At 51.6% G+C, this 13,971-nt stretch overlaps 1 long non-coding RNA gene across 1 annotated transcript in view; it reads right to left on the bottom strand.

The window, feature by feature from the left end:
- Positions 1–5,695: 5,695 nt before the first annotated feature.
- LOC123609301 overlaps positions 5,696–13,971 on the bottom strand; it is a 43,536-nt gene continuing 35,260 nt past the window's right edge. The window contains exon 4 of the long non-coding RNA XR_006717731.1: positions 5,696–6,992. This is a non-coding gene — a long non-coding RNA (uncharacterized LOC123609301). The remainder of the gene's footprint in view (positions 6,993–13,971) is intronic.

Here is a 13,971-nt window from a genome sequence, read left to right on the forward strand (position 1 = left end):
ACAGTGGGGGTCAGGGGCTCTGGTCCCAGCTGACACCTGCGAGGCACGTGGCCTTCGCCTTGAAACTCACCACCCGTGCCTCAGTTTCCCCCACTGTACACAGGACAATAGCAACAGCGTCTGCTCCCAGGGTGGCTCAGGGGACCGAATGGTTGAAAGACAAAGTGCTGGAAATAGGTGGGTCTCAGAGAACATTCTGGAGGCTTCCCTGCCGCTCTACCCTCAGCCCCTGTGTATCCCTGGCAGATACGAATCCTCTCTACCTCCCTCTGCCCCTGTGCGTCCCCCTGATGGACCTACTAGCAGGAGCCACCACCGTGGTCCTATCAAGGGCATCTGAGCACAGGCCCTTTACGCAGCCTACGTCATTTACTGCACAAAACTATTATCACACCCACTAAGAGATAAGAACTAAGACCCAGAGGGGGTAATCGTTAACTGAAGCCACACAGCATAGCCGGGACTTGAAGCCAGCCTCTCCGGACCCCAAAGCCTGCATTAGCCATTAGCTCCTGGGTGCCAGTGTTTGACCCCCTTCCACGGGGCAGGACCCACTCCCTTGTCCTGACGGCTCCTCAGAATCTAAAACCTGTCCTTCCCTCAACCCCCATTCCTGGACACTGCTGACGCCTGCCGTGGAGTCTTAGGAGCAGAGCGTCCGCCCTCCGTGCACGACAGTCAGCATCCCGTGGACAGGTGGATAGGCACACGTATGTGCCCAAATATGCCAAGAAAGCAAATAAATCCTCCGTTGTCCTCTGCACAGCCCATCAAATTTTCTTTTGCTCTCAGATTTTCAATTCTCAGGAGGAAACCAAAAGTCTATACTCCGGGGGGGGGCTTGTAGAAGGCATGACCCTCTCTGAGCCCAGTCTCAGCGTCCCCAGGGAGCACCATCCATCAGACAGATGCGTGGTAACAAGTAGGTGGGGTGTTCTCTGCAACCCGGGGAACCGCAGGTCGTCTCCACACGGTGCCCGTGGCGAGGCCACTGCGGTTATCGTTCCTACCACGGAACGATTTTTACTGGTGTTTCCTCGTGTCTGGTGTCTGTGGCCAAACTGTGTGCAGAACCATACACGTCACTCAGAGTATCAGATGTTCTGCATCGTTAGCCCATGGGTCTGGATAGACCCCAGTCCGCACACAGCAGGAGGCTAACAATTTATATGGTAAACATGTTAACAGTAAGAAGGTTAATGTCATGGCTAGAAACCTGAGAATAGATTTAAACCAAGGATTTTAGAACTAAACCGCTTAGCTAATATTTCCTGGAGACTGAGTGCGAGGTCACTTAAGGCTGACGCTTGGGTTGATTAGCTTGTTTCCAGCAACATGGAGCCTTCTGACTTAATTAGCCGTGAGTGGGCGTCATCCCCACAAGACCGTCCCATATGTGGAACAGATTTTCACCGAAGAGTTCTTGTGGTGCGCTTACGAATTACTAGTCTCTCCTTCTGAACGGATGTTTTCTCCCTGAAATATCACAGATGAGCCGTATTTCCTTGTTGCTGGCATTTAACTGTTCTATCTGGACCTTAGGTAAGGAGTCTGCTCCACATCTCACGAACCCGTCTCAGTCTTGGGGACAGGTCCGTGCTGGCGAGCCATTGCCTCCTCTCAGGACAGGGGGGCTCTCAAAGTTCAGGTACAAGTTAATAAAAGACATGTCTTATGGAAACAAAAAAAATATATAGGTTAGGACCGAGCGTCTGCATCCTGAGTGCTACCGGTGAAAATCCCCAGGTGTGGGGCTGGGCGCGTCCTCGGATGGGGTGGGAGCAGCCATGGTGATCTGACAGGCTTTCCTGGTCTGCAGTTGGGAGGTCTCTGGTGACCCTTCTCTGCGCCCGTCTAACAGGGACACAAGGATTGTGTAAACTCGTGGGCTGCTGTGACAACTTCTCCGAAGTCTACCTCATGCTGTCTAGCTGTGGTTTGCAAGGGTTCAGGAAGAAGGGCAGTTTTTGTTCTCAGTGATTCCAAGTCAATAAAAAAAAAAAAAAGGGAGAACATTGGAAACCCTAGTTTAGAGAATCGTAGCCCATATATTCCAGATATTTGAAGAAACCGGAAGAATTCAGGACCCAGCCTGGTGTTGTAGGCAAACAGCAAACACTCAGAGACAGTTAATCAGAACTAGAGTCTAACATCCACAAAGATGTGTTACTAAAACATAATTTTTTTCTCTCTAAAATCGCCCTTTTTCCTTCAAAGATAGTAGGGGCAGAGGGCTGGCCGCCCCAAGATGGGCCACTTTGATGTGAAGATCATTTTGAGTCGAAGGCAATCGAGACTCTACGGGCTCACGAGAAACTTTTCCCTTCCTTAACTAGAAGAATCTCAGTTGGGTGTCTTTCCCAGAGTAAGGGTTATTACTAGTGATTAATTTTATCTGAGTGACCCGTGTGTGTGGCAGGGCAAGCATCTAATCACCAAACCTCTGCTCTTTTTATCACCCTGTCAGCTGCATAGCTTCCCTCTGACGTCCCAGACGCCCACACCTCGCTTTACCTGGCTGTCTCTGGAATTTCTAGGTCCGTGTGGACTCCCCGCATGTGCACTACTAAATTAGATTTTCTCTTGTGAATCTGCCTCTTGTCAACTTGATTCTTAGTCTGGCCAGAAGGACCTTGGAGGGGACGGGAATTCTCGCTCCCTGACAACAGTCAAATGAAGACTAATTTGTGCATAAAATAAGTTGTTTCAGCAGACTTGTCCTCATTATTTTCATAAACACAGCAAGAATGGTGGGTAAGTATACAAGTGTGTGTGTGTGTGTGTGTGTGTGTGTGTGTGTGTGTGTGTTAATCACGCTTTGCTGGAACTTTTCATAAGGAATTTCAGATCAAGCCTCTAACAGCCTCTGAAGGCTGAGAAGCTAACAAAATACTTGCCATGAGACTCGTCTGCAACCTGGGCATTTGGTTACTTCTTCTCTTCTCAAGATTGCCCCAAATATCCCGAGGTTCCTGAGCCTGTCAGGAAGGGACCCTCCCTACCCACTTGGTAAATCTTTGGGAACTCTGTAAGCAAGGTGCCAGGTCGATATTTCCAAGAGGCTTAATTGCCTCCCTAAATTCAGCCTTAGTTCCTTCAAGCTGTCTGGTTACATCTGAGTCTATGCGTGTCTGTCTTGAATATGACATTCCAGTCAAAGCCTTGGGCTGGATTTTGGGCAAGGGGACTTCCATGGACATTCTTATTTTTAAATGATGTTTATTTATATATTTTCAGAGACACACAGAGAGAGAACACAGACAAGCAGGGGAGGGGCAGAGAGAGAGGGAGAGATAGGGAATCCCAAGCAGGTTCCGCACTGTCAGCATAGAGCCCGACTCGGGGCTCAAACCCATGAAACGTGAGATCATGACGTGAACCCAAATCAAGAGTCGGATGGTTAACTGACTGAGCCGTCCCCCAGATATTTTAAAAATACAAATGTCTGTATTTTTATTTTTATTTTATTTTTATTTTATTTTTTTTCAATGTTTATTTATTTTTGGGACAGAGAGAGACAGAGCATGAACAGGGGAGGGTCAGAGAGAGAGGGAGACACAGAATCGGAAACAGGCTCCAGGCTCCGAGCCATCAACCCAGAGCCTGACGCGGGGCTCGAACTCACGGACCGCGAGATCGTGACCTGGCTGAAGTCGGACGCTTAACCGACTGCGCCACCCAGGCGCCCCGTAAATGTCTGTATTTTTAAAAAGGCCTCTTTTCCCTTTTTTTTTCTTCAATCTTAGGAACAGGGAATAATGGAGATTACAGTTCCCAAAGAGCTTACACGACTGCTGAGATAAATAAGGGAGACTTGGGGATTGAGGAGGGTGAATCGTTTCTGGTTTTGCAAAGATTTGTAAAATCGGGACAGTTGCCTTGAAGGAGCTGCACTGCATCATAAGTGGCAGGCCTCCAAGTTGCTTCTGCCCTGGGCACACCGTTCTCACTCTGACTTCGGGGAGACGACCTTACAACATCCATATCAGGCTTTGAGTATCAGCGTCGGTCTGGCCAGCTCTTGGGTCCCGTCACGGAGCCGCACTGCCCTGGTGTGGTAGGGGGAGGCTGGATTTCAGTGCCTTGTCCCCCGACACCTTATCTGAAGGGCAAGAAAGTAGAGCAGGTGGGAAGTGCGTCTCAGGAGTTGGTTATGTTGAGCTCCATTTGGTCACGAGATTGCAGTAAGTGTCTTGGCGGTTTCTTACATCGGTGGTTATCTTGTCCGTGTTCTTTTGGAGGCTTCTAAACAGCAATCGAAATAGGCATCCCACTCGGTGGTTTAGTTTAACAGCCGGGTCTCTGTCCTCGGGTGTGCAGACGCACTAATTAGGTATTTCAGAGGATCCTCATTCAGGCCATTTGAGTGCCAAAGTCATCCTCAGTGTAATTTTCCATTTATTCAGAAACTTGCAAGTGTGTGATCCGTGCGGATGAAACATGAACCTGCTGGCCTGTTGGGAGGTGTTCTCCATCCCGGGTCTCCGGTTGTGATGGTCCATCTCCCATCCTAGCGGGTTTGATGGCCCGCACCCCCAAAAGGGTTTCATGGTGGACCGGTGTGCTCATTCGAGCCGTCTCACCCCTCCAGGTATCACCCTGGAATCAGCTGAGGGCACTTTGGGTCTTGGTTTTCTCTCGGTTTAGCCTGCTAGATGGAAAGGGCTGGAAATGCTAAGTGGCCAGACTCTTAGGCACCCCACACAGCAGCTACATTATTCGCACGGGACTGCCGACCGGCCCTAACGTCTCCAACAAAAAGAACTGGCTGGGTCCCCTGCCTTCGGGATTCATTCCGAATCTCATCTGTATAACCAAGGCATCAAGCATCCAAACTGGCAATATTGTGAAGCATTTTTAAGTTCTGGGTTGAGGATTCTTCCCTCCAACCGGCCTGTAATCTGTGCTTTACACAGGATGGCTTCCCGAGAAGGCGGTGGCTCTTCCGGGGTCATTTCATAGTCCCCAAATTATCCACTAAAAAACAAGCCAGACTCGCAGAAGGGTAGTGAATGCTCTGTCCCTTGTCTCACTGAGGACGGGAGCCCAGGAGGCAGGATTTCAGGGGGGTCTGAGGAGTGGCTAGGGCTCGTCGGGTGCAGGGAGTCTGTGCAGAACGGGGCAGGGGTCTGCGTGTCTGCGAGCGGTTCTCCACGGGGGACACATGCGTCACAAGGTGCCATCTGTTCAGCTGTAAAAATTAAGGTTTGCCCATTTCCATGGAGGCATGAGAAAGACCATTCGATCGTCTCAGTACATTATGTTTCTATCGCATCTGATTGTTCAAGAATATAGTGTGCTCGCCTCCGCTTACCCGGTTTTCTGGTTCTTCCTGTTTCGCGTTTCTCCCTGAGGTCGCTTGAGAGGGTCAGAGGGAGGCTGACCTGCCCGAGAAAAGCATGGAGGAAGGAGGACAGTCCCTTCTGGCTCTCCCGCTTACCACTTCCATTTCTCCCTGTTTCCAAGTTTAAAGACACTTCTTTGATGCTGTCTCATAAATACAGTATTTTTCTTGAAACAAAATCCACACAAAATTCAGCATTTTAAACGTTTTACAGTGTAAAATCCAGTGTTTTCAGTATATTCACAAATGAGTGCAACTGTCCTCACCATCTAACTCCAGAACGTTTCCATCGGCCCAAAAGGAAACCCCACCCCTCGTGCTCCCCCGCCCCCAGCCTCTGCTGACCTCCCCTCTACTTTCTGTCTCTGTGAATTTGCCTGTTGTAGGCGCCTTGGACAAGTGGAACCCTTCAGTGCCTACTTTTTTGTATCTGGCTTATTTGGCAGAGTGAACGGTCCTCGAACCCCACCCACGTGGCGGTTTGCTATCTCATTCGAGTTCCTGCGGCAAAATACTGTAACGGGGCGGCCTAACCACCAGGCACTTGTTTCACAGTTCTGGAGGCTGGAAGTCAGAGAAGATGCGGCCACTTCGGTTCCCGGCGAGCCCACTTCCGGCTTGGTCGATGGCCGTCTTCTGCTGGGTCCTCACACGGTAGAGAAAGTCATGTCTCTGGGGTCTCTTCTAGGGTGACCTTTTCAATCGATGGGGCCTGGCCAATTAGACCACAGATAGTTCCTGCGCAGACAGATCAGAGATCTAGTTGTGGGAGATAAAACAGAGTATTTCGGGGAAGTTACAAGACTCACCTTGCTACTGGTGCCACCCAGCCCAAAGACACCGTCATCGTCCCCCGAACCACTGCAGGGGCCACGCCGGACTTCTCATTCCTTTTAACTCTGGCGAGTAGCCAGGGTGCTCTTCCAAAAGCACGAGTTGGGTCGCATCTCACCAGGGCTCCACGGCCTTTAGTAGCACATGGCAAATACAAGCCAAACTGCTTAGCCCACGTCGGGTAACGTCTAAAATAGCCGCTCTGTCTCCAGCCACATTTCTTTCCACTCTCTGCTGCAAGTTGGCTGATCCGACCAGATGGCTTTTCCTAGAGCAGGCCATATTGGCTCTTATGTTGGCTCCTAGAGTGCTCCCGTGTTGGCTCCTAGAGTCATCCCACACTGGTTCCTAGGTGCTCCCATGCTGGCTCCTAGAGTGTTCCCAAGCTGCCTACAAGAGTGCTCCTGCATCGGCTCCTGGGGTGCTCCCACGCTGGCTCCGAGGTGCTCCCACGTTGGCTCCTAGAGTGCTCCCATGCTGGCTACAAGAGTGCTCCCGCACCAGCTCCCAGAGGGCTCCCACGCTGCCTGGCCTTTGTGTGGAGCATCTTTCTCCTCAGACATTCACGTGGCTCCTACTCCTCTCTGCTTCCAGTCTTTGCTCAAACGTCAGCTTCCCAGAGAGAGACCTTCTCCCACTCCCTCAATCTGGCATCAGCACCCTCTGTCCACTCTCCACCTCCTTCACGTGCTGCTCTGCTCCTTCTTCCTTTCCTGCCATTATGTTATACGTCTATTTCTTTCCTGTTTTTCTCCTCTGCTAGAATGTACGCTCCTGAGGGCAGGGAGGTTTTGACTTCTTTAGCTTGATATGCCTGGGAAAAGAAAAGAAAGGAGATACAGCAGAATGCTTTCATTCATGACCTTGGGGGAGGCAAAGATTTCCTACATAAGATGCACAAACCAAAAATGGTGAGCAGGAAGGACAAACAAAGATAAATTGGGCTGCGTTGAAACTCAGGACTTCTGTCCTTCAAAAGACACCGTTTGGAGGCGTGTTAAACAAGAATGACAGCAAGTCACACGGTGGGGGATGATATTTGCAAAACACGCCCCACAAAATAACCCATACCCTGAATATAAAAAAAAATCTGCAAATGGTGAAGAAAAAGACAGACAACTCGATGAAAATATGGGTCAAAACCTTGAACAGGTTCTTCGCCAAGAGGGTATCCAAATGGCCAGAAAGCACGTGAAGTGCCTCCATTCACTCGTCATCAGGGACATGGGTGTTAAACCCGCAGTGAGGCACCATAACACATCCCCTGGAACAGCTGCATGGGAAAGGCAGCATCAGGTGTCGCTGGGCCCGTGGGATGCTGCACGTCTCACACACTCCCGGTGGCAGATAAATCAGTGCAGGGGCCTGGGGACGTGGTGAGCGGCGCCCATCAAGGAGGATGGATACGCGCACGGGACATGCGGTATTATTCTAGACGTATCCCCAGCATAAATGGGTTCACACGCTCGACAAAATGTGTACGAGAATATTGACGCAGTGCTATCCACAACAGGCAAGTGCCAGATAAGCAAGTGCGTCCCCGTCACGCAATGGAACACCACACAACAGAGCAAGTGAACGATTATTGTCCACAAAAATGTGAATCCATCTTACAAACGTAAGATTGAGCAAAAGAAGCTACATGTTCATAAGTCCACTTAGATTTAGAAAAAGTTCAGAAGAGAAGAAAACTAATGGCATTAGAAGGGAGGATGATGGTTACCCCCGTGGGGTGGGGTCCACAGTGAGGCAGGGGGCTTCCAACTTCACTGCTTACATGAGCTGACACTTTGTGTATTTTCTGTATGCATGTCATACTTTAATAACTTTTACTTTTGAAAACCCTCCCACAGGGGTGCCTGGGTGGCTCAGTTGCTCAAGCGTCCGACTTCGGCTCAGGTCATGATCTCACTGCTGGAGTTGGAGCCCCATATCGGGCTCTGTGCTGACAGCCTGGAGCCTGGAGTCTGCTGCGGATTCTGTCTCCATCTCTCTGCCCCTCCCCAGCTTGCGCGCTCTCTCTCTCTCTCTATCTCTCTCTCAAATATAAAATAAAACATCAAAAAAATAAAAAAAAAAACCCTCCCACAAAGAAAACACAAAGCCCGGATATTTTGTAGTTGAGTTCTACAAAACATCCCCAGAATACCTAATTTCGATATTACATGAAGACTTTTAACAAACAGAAAAGGAAGGAAAATATTCCAATTTACTTCATGATACATGGATAACCTTGATTCCAAAGCCAGATGAGGACAGTATAAGAAAAGAAAGGCACAAATGTGCAAAAACGTAACACAAAGCATTAGCAAACCAAATCCATACATCTCTGTTCTCAGCCGGGCTCTCACAAGTGAGAGCCGGGACAAGTGAGACACATTCACGGTCAGGACGTTCAAGGACTGGAGTAGAAGAATCAAATTTATCATTTGGAGACATGATTATCAATATAGGAAACCCAGGAGAATCAACAAAGTGTCAACGATCAGATATACAACATTGATTGCATCGTTATGCAGTAAAAACGTAGTTTGAAAATATAATTTGAAAGGCATATCATAGCAACAACAATGAAAATTAAGGCACCTGGGTATAAACTGGACAAAATGTGCAAGAACTTTCTGTAGAGAATACAAAACTGAGCTGAAGACCTTCGTGAGGAAGGAAGTGCACGGAGTGACAAGCCTGCTCGCCTGCTCAGGGCTGGGAAGATGTGACCGGGCGGGGCAGCCACCCGGACTCCATGCTGTCCAGACACAGGGTCAGAGGGCCTTTTGGGGGGAAATTGCCTGGCTGACTTTTTAGAAGAGCAAAGACTCAGGAAAAGCCAAGCCGAGCTCTGACAAAGAACAGCCAGAATGGGGAGATCTGCTCCCCAGATGTCAAGACTAGATGGGCCATCTTTTTATTGTTACTTGATAAATTCGACCGCATTCAATAGTTACTGCTGAAGAAGTGAGAAAACAGCCCACACAGTAGAAAAAAAGATGTTTCAACACACATGCATGATAAGGGATTAATATCTGAAATTCACATAAAAAGCTCCTACAAATGAATAACAAAATGGGAACGCAGGAGAAAAATGGGCAAAAGGCATGAAGCGGCATTTCCTAGAAACGGAGACACAATAAACACAAACAGTGTCCGCCCTCACACGGCACACAGGAAGCAGGAGGCTGGTTCATCCCTGGGCCCTCTCTGTGCCTGGGGACCCGGCAGGTCCGGAGAAAGAGCTGCCTCTTCTCAGGTCGGTTTTGGCCACCTTGGGTGTAGACTTACAGGTGGGGGCAGAGTGTGGCCTCCCTGGGCAGTGACGGGCTCCGGCCAGGCCCACTGACTGGACTTTGGACAAAGGCGCAGTGTGGCTCTTCATTCCCAGGGTCCCCAGCAATCTCAAGGCCATCTCTGGAGTCATCTTTTCTCCCTTTTGTGGAAAGTTAGAGTGATAGTCCCATCCGGGGATGTCGATGTCAGAAATCATCAAGTGCTGTTATGGGCTGAACTGTGTCCCCCTAAATGTATATGTTGGAGTCCTAATCCCTAGGACCTGAGAATGTGACCGTATTCGGAGAGGTGGCCTTTACAAAGGTGATGAAGGTAACAGGAGCTCACTGGGCTGGGCCAACGCCCAATGTGACCCGTGTCCTTACAAGGAAAGGAGGTTGGGACACAGACAGGCATGGAGGGAGACCACTGTGGACACAGGGAGAAGATGGCCGTCTACACACCAAGGAGAGAAACCTCAGAAGGAGCCAGCTCCGCCCACGGCTGGATCTTAGACCTGGAGCCTCCAGGAGCAGGAGACAATAAATGTCTGTCGTGTAAGCCACCTGCTGTGGGGTGCTTTGTTACGACAGCCTCCCAAGATTAACATTCGTTGTGCGCCTGTGTATGTGAGGCTTTACAGCAGGCGTTTCCAGATTCCTTAGCTTGCTGCACCAAAGGATCCTTGAGGGTGACTTTGCAGTAAAGTGACCGAGCAGAAATAGTGATGAAGAGTAGAATTTTTTCCCACTTTCCCGGCCCTCGGGCTGGTTTAAGTCCTACGTAAAAGGATTCAGAGATTCCCTTTCAATCACTGCATCTTTCAACAGCACAGCAAGCGTGGGTCTTGGGGTTGAGCGGCCAGGAGAGGGGACCGAGAACTCGGTCGTGGATGGTGGGAACATCTTGGCTACAGGAGGAAGGGCACGCGGTCGGGAACGTCCCCACCAAAAGAGTGGCAGGTGCACGTTAAAGCTGTGTTCTCGAGAGAGACCGTGTTAGAGGGGAAGCCATCCAAGCGATGAGAGGTTCGTTTGAGGCTAATTGGGCTCACAGCCCTTCCAGGGTCTCAGAGACCAGAGCAGATGCTGGGGACTACGCTGTAACTTAAGTGACGAAAGCCAGGCCCCCGTCTGCGATATTGGCCCACTGTCTGCGTGTGTTAACGACAGCCTGGGGGCTGTGTGCATCTTTTCAAAGCTCAGTGTAGGCAGCTCGTAAGTGGTGTTCAAGGAGCCTGAGCGGAGAGCTGCAGCTGAGGCGGGCTGGGGGGAGCAGGGGGGCTGCAGGGCAGAGGCGTGCAGGGGTCTCACAGGCTCTGGGTGCCCGCCAATCCTGTGCTGAGAACTTGATTTCCCAGGAAACCCGTGCTGGCAATGGAGCACCCTGGACGCGGGAAGCAGATATTTCCGTCACGGCAGTTATCTGCCATCCTGCAAATTCGACATCGCCGCTCTGATTCAGGCAACCGCCTCAAGTCTGCTTGGGGTGAGTCGCTTCTGCAGAGCCCGAACACCTGCAGGTCAAAATGCAGAATTCCTGTACTGGTAACGGGGCGGCGGGGGCCGCGGGGGGGGGGGGTTCGCTCTGGTCCGCTGACACCCCACAAGGACACCGGCCCCCTGACCGGTCCTGCAGGAGCAGCCAACCCCCTGCTCTGCCTTCAACAGCCCAGAAACCCCAACAGCAATGAGAAGCTTTAAGACCCAGAAACTGAGGGTTTGTTTTTTGTTTTTTGTTTTTTCCATAACAGGAAAATCATGAAGGTCACTCCGAGCCTTGTTTGCAAAGCAGGCTGGTCCATGATAAAGGCCTTCTTTTTTGTTTTTAATTTTTTTTTAACGTTTATTTATTTTTGAGACAGAGAGAGACAGAGCATGAACCGGGGAGGGGCAGAGACAGAGGGAGACACAGAATCCGAAACAGGCTCCAGGCTCTGAGCCATCAGCCCAGAGCCCGACGCGGGGCTCGAACTCACGGACCGCGAGATCATGACCTGAGCCGAGGTCGGAGGCTCAACAGACTGAGCCCCCCCGGCGCCCCAGGCCTTCTTTTTTAATCTCCTTTCTTGGCCTAGTTAAAAGAAAAACAAACACAAAAGCCCGTGAGCGTGAACCACAGACCCTGCAGCGTCTGGGAGAACGCGGGGAGAAGTGAGCAGATGGCAACAGCTCTGGGAGAGGAGGGGTGGCGGCACCCGCGTCCCAGCAGCTGGCCGCACCTCTGGACGGGGCGCCAGGGCAGGGCTGGGCCGGAGAGCCGCGTTTCAGGGCGCTGTGAGCGGACGTGTGCTGCCCTGCCAGAGGCGCAGAGGTGCCAGTTCCCCAGCCCCGCCCGGTAGGGACGCAACCCAGGCAGGTGACAGATTTCTGACGTGGGGCCCAGAGCGACGGGAGCGCGGGGCTCCGGAATGGGAGGCGTTTGGATTGCCGCCTGCAAAGATGACCGATCACAAGCCGACATCCTTTCTGGTCCCGATCTTTGCAGCCGTAAAAACCGTGAGTCGAAAACAGCCGCGGGGAGGTCTTCCTCCAGGGTTTATGCCTGGACGGCCGGTGGGGCTGAGTGCCGTGGTCCTTTTCGGCAAAGGCGAGTTCACTTGTTAGGAAGAAACAATTCAAACCGTTCCCTCTTCTGACATTTGCAGGACCTTCCATCCGAGAGGGGTTGTGACTCCCAGAGTTCCGCATCTTTTCCGAGCCTCTGCGCCTTCCGCCCTTCTGTCTACACAGCTCATCTTTTGCAAAAGCAGCAGCAAAAGTTGTTAGAGTTTTAGGATCGGGGCATGTCTGTTGTTTAACGCAGCCATTATTAAAAATTAAGTTGTAAAAACTTTCAATCACGTAAGTTAGGTTTTGAGTGAACAGCGACACAAAACGCGTCCTTTGCTGCGATTCTCCGACACGTCCGCGTCCGTGGTTCTGAGCGCGCTCACACGCGGGCGTCTGTGGGGAGACGGTCGAGGGACCGCTACGCATCCGTCCCAACCGCGTGCTCAGGGCGCGCTGGCCGCTTGACATCAGCCACGAGCCGGCTCCGCAGGGACTGGCCCGCGCTACAGCTTCGGGCCGGGTTTGCGATTCTGCCTCTTGTCCGGACTTAGGAACGTGCCGGAGAAGGGTGAGCAGCGCAGATTGGCACGTGGGCCGTGGAAGCACCTACGGTGCCCGTGCGGGTCAGAGCAGACCACGGATCAGGCCAACGACAACGACTTTACGGGGACAGGAGCAGACTGGCGTGTGATGTCACGAGCCAGACCACGGTCCCACAGAATCCGACGCGAGCATCCTGTGGGAGTAAATGCGCCGTGAGGGATCTATGACACACCCTCCTGCGTCCTTTGTCATCAGATGTAAACCGTGTGTGACACACTCTTCAGACCATTAGACTTCCAACCAGCATAGGTGTTTTGTATGCGCACGTGGTTGGGAAAGGTGTGATTCGGTATTTATCAGCACACTCTAGATACATACACGTGCAGACTAAAAACGCGTATGTGACTCAAACTCCTCTGATTCCAGCTACCAACACCCACGAAACGTACCATGACGGAGGGCAGGAGCCCCACGAACCGGGCTGTGCCCCTGGGCCCTCTGTGCAGAGGTCTCTGAGGTCTGGGACACAGGCCACGCCCCGGGATTCTGACTCAGTACATCTGGGGGCCCTGCTGTCACCAGGGTCTCTGAGCGGAGCCACGTGCCCCGAAAGGCAGGCATCACCTCCTGATGGAGAGTGAGTGTGTTAGTGGGGCTTCTCCAGGGAAACAGAGCCCGTGGAAGATTATACATAGTATGGAAGGAGATTTATAGGAATTGGCTCACAGGACCGTGGGGGTGGAAAATTCCCACCATCTGCTGTCTGCAAGCTGGAGACCGGGAGGCTGGGGTGCATTCAGTGCGGGCGTGGGGGCCTGAGGAGCGGGGAGCCCACGGTGCGAACCCCAGAAGATGGCAGGGGGCCCCCGGCTCAAGCAGCGGGGCAGGAAAAAGGGGGCAAGGCCCCTGCCTCTCCCGCCCTGTTCAGAGCCTCCAAGGATGGTTTAATCTGGGCATCCCGGATCGTGGCCGGCCAAGTGGACGTGTGAAATTAACCGCCGTGCCGAGCGGACTCCACAGCCCCAGAGACTCACATCAAGCCCCTGTGATGTTCCAGAATGGAAAGTAAAATCTAGGAGACGTAAAAACTGAGTCTGCCCACGGTCAAGTTTCTGTCTAAATTACGTAAAGGAAGTGATCGTTCTCAAATTTGATTCGCTTTCCCATGCCCCGGGGATTGATGTTTTTCTCTGACATTTCCCTGCCTCCCATCCCAGGACCCGAGCAAGAACCAAGGACCGGGTTAGAGCTTGTCTGACGGCGAGCCTCCCGTAGGCTGAGCCCCACCTGCCCCCCGAGAGCAGCTCCCACCAGGCACGTGACCACACAACAAAATGTCCGAGTCTTGAGAAAGCGTTTTACTAGAATTCTCTTCCAATATTTACATTGTCTCTAAAGAATGACAAACTAACATCAACGGTGGATTAAAATATT

The sequence above is a fragment of the Leopardus geoffroyi genome, chromosome B2 (assembly GCF_018350155.1).
Source record: "Leopardus geoffroyi isolate Oge1 chromosome B2, O.geoffroyi_Oge1_pat1.0, whole genome shotgun sequence".
Taxonomy (NCBI): Eukaryota; Metazoa; Chordata; class Mammalia; order Carnivora; family Felidae; genus Leopardus; species Leopardus geoffroyi.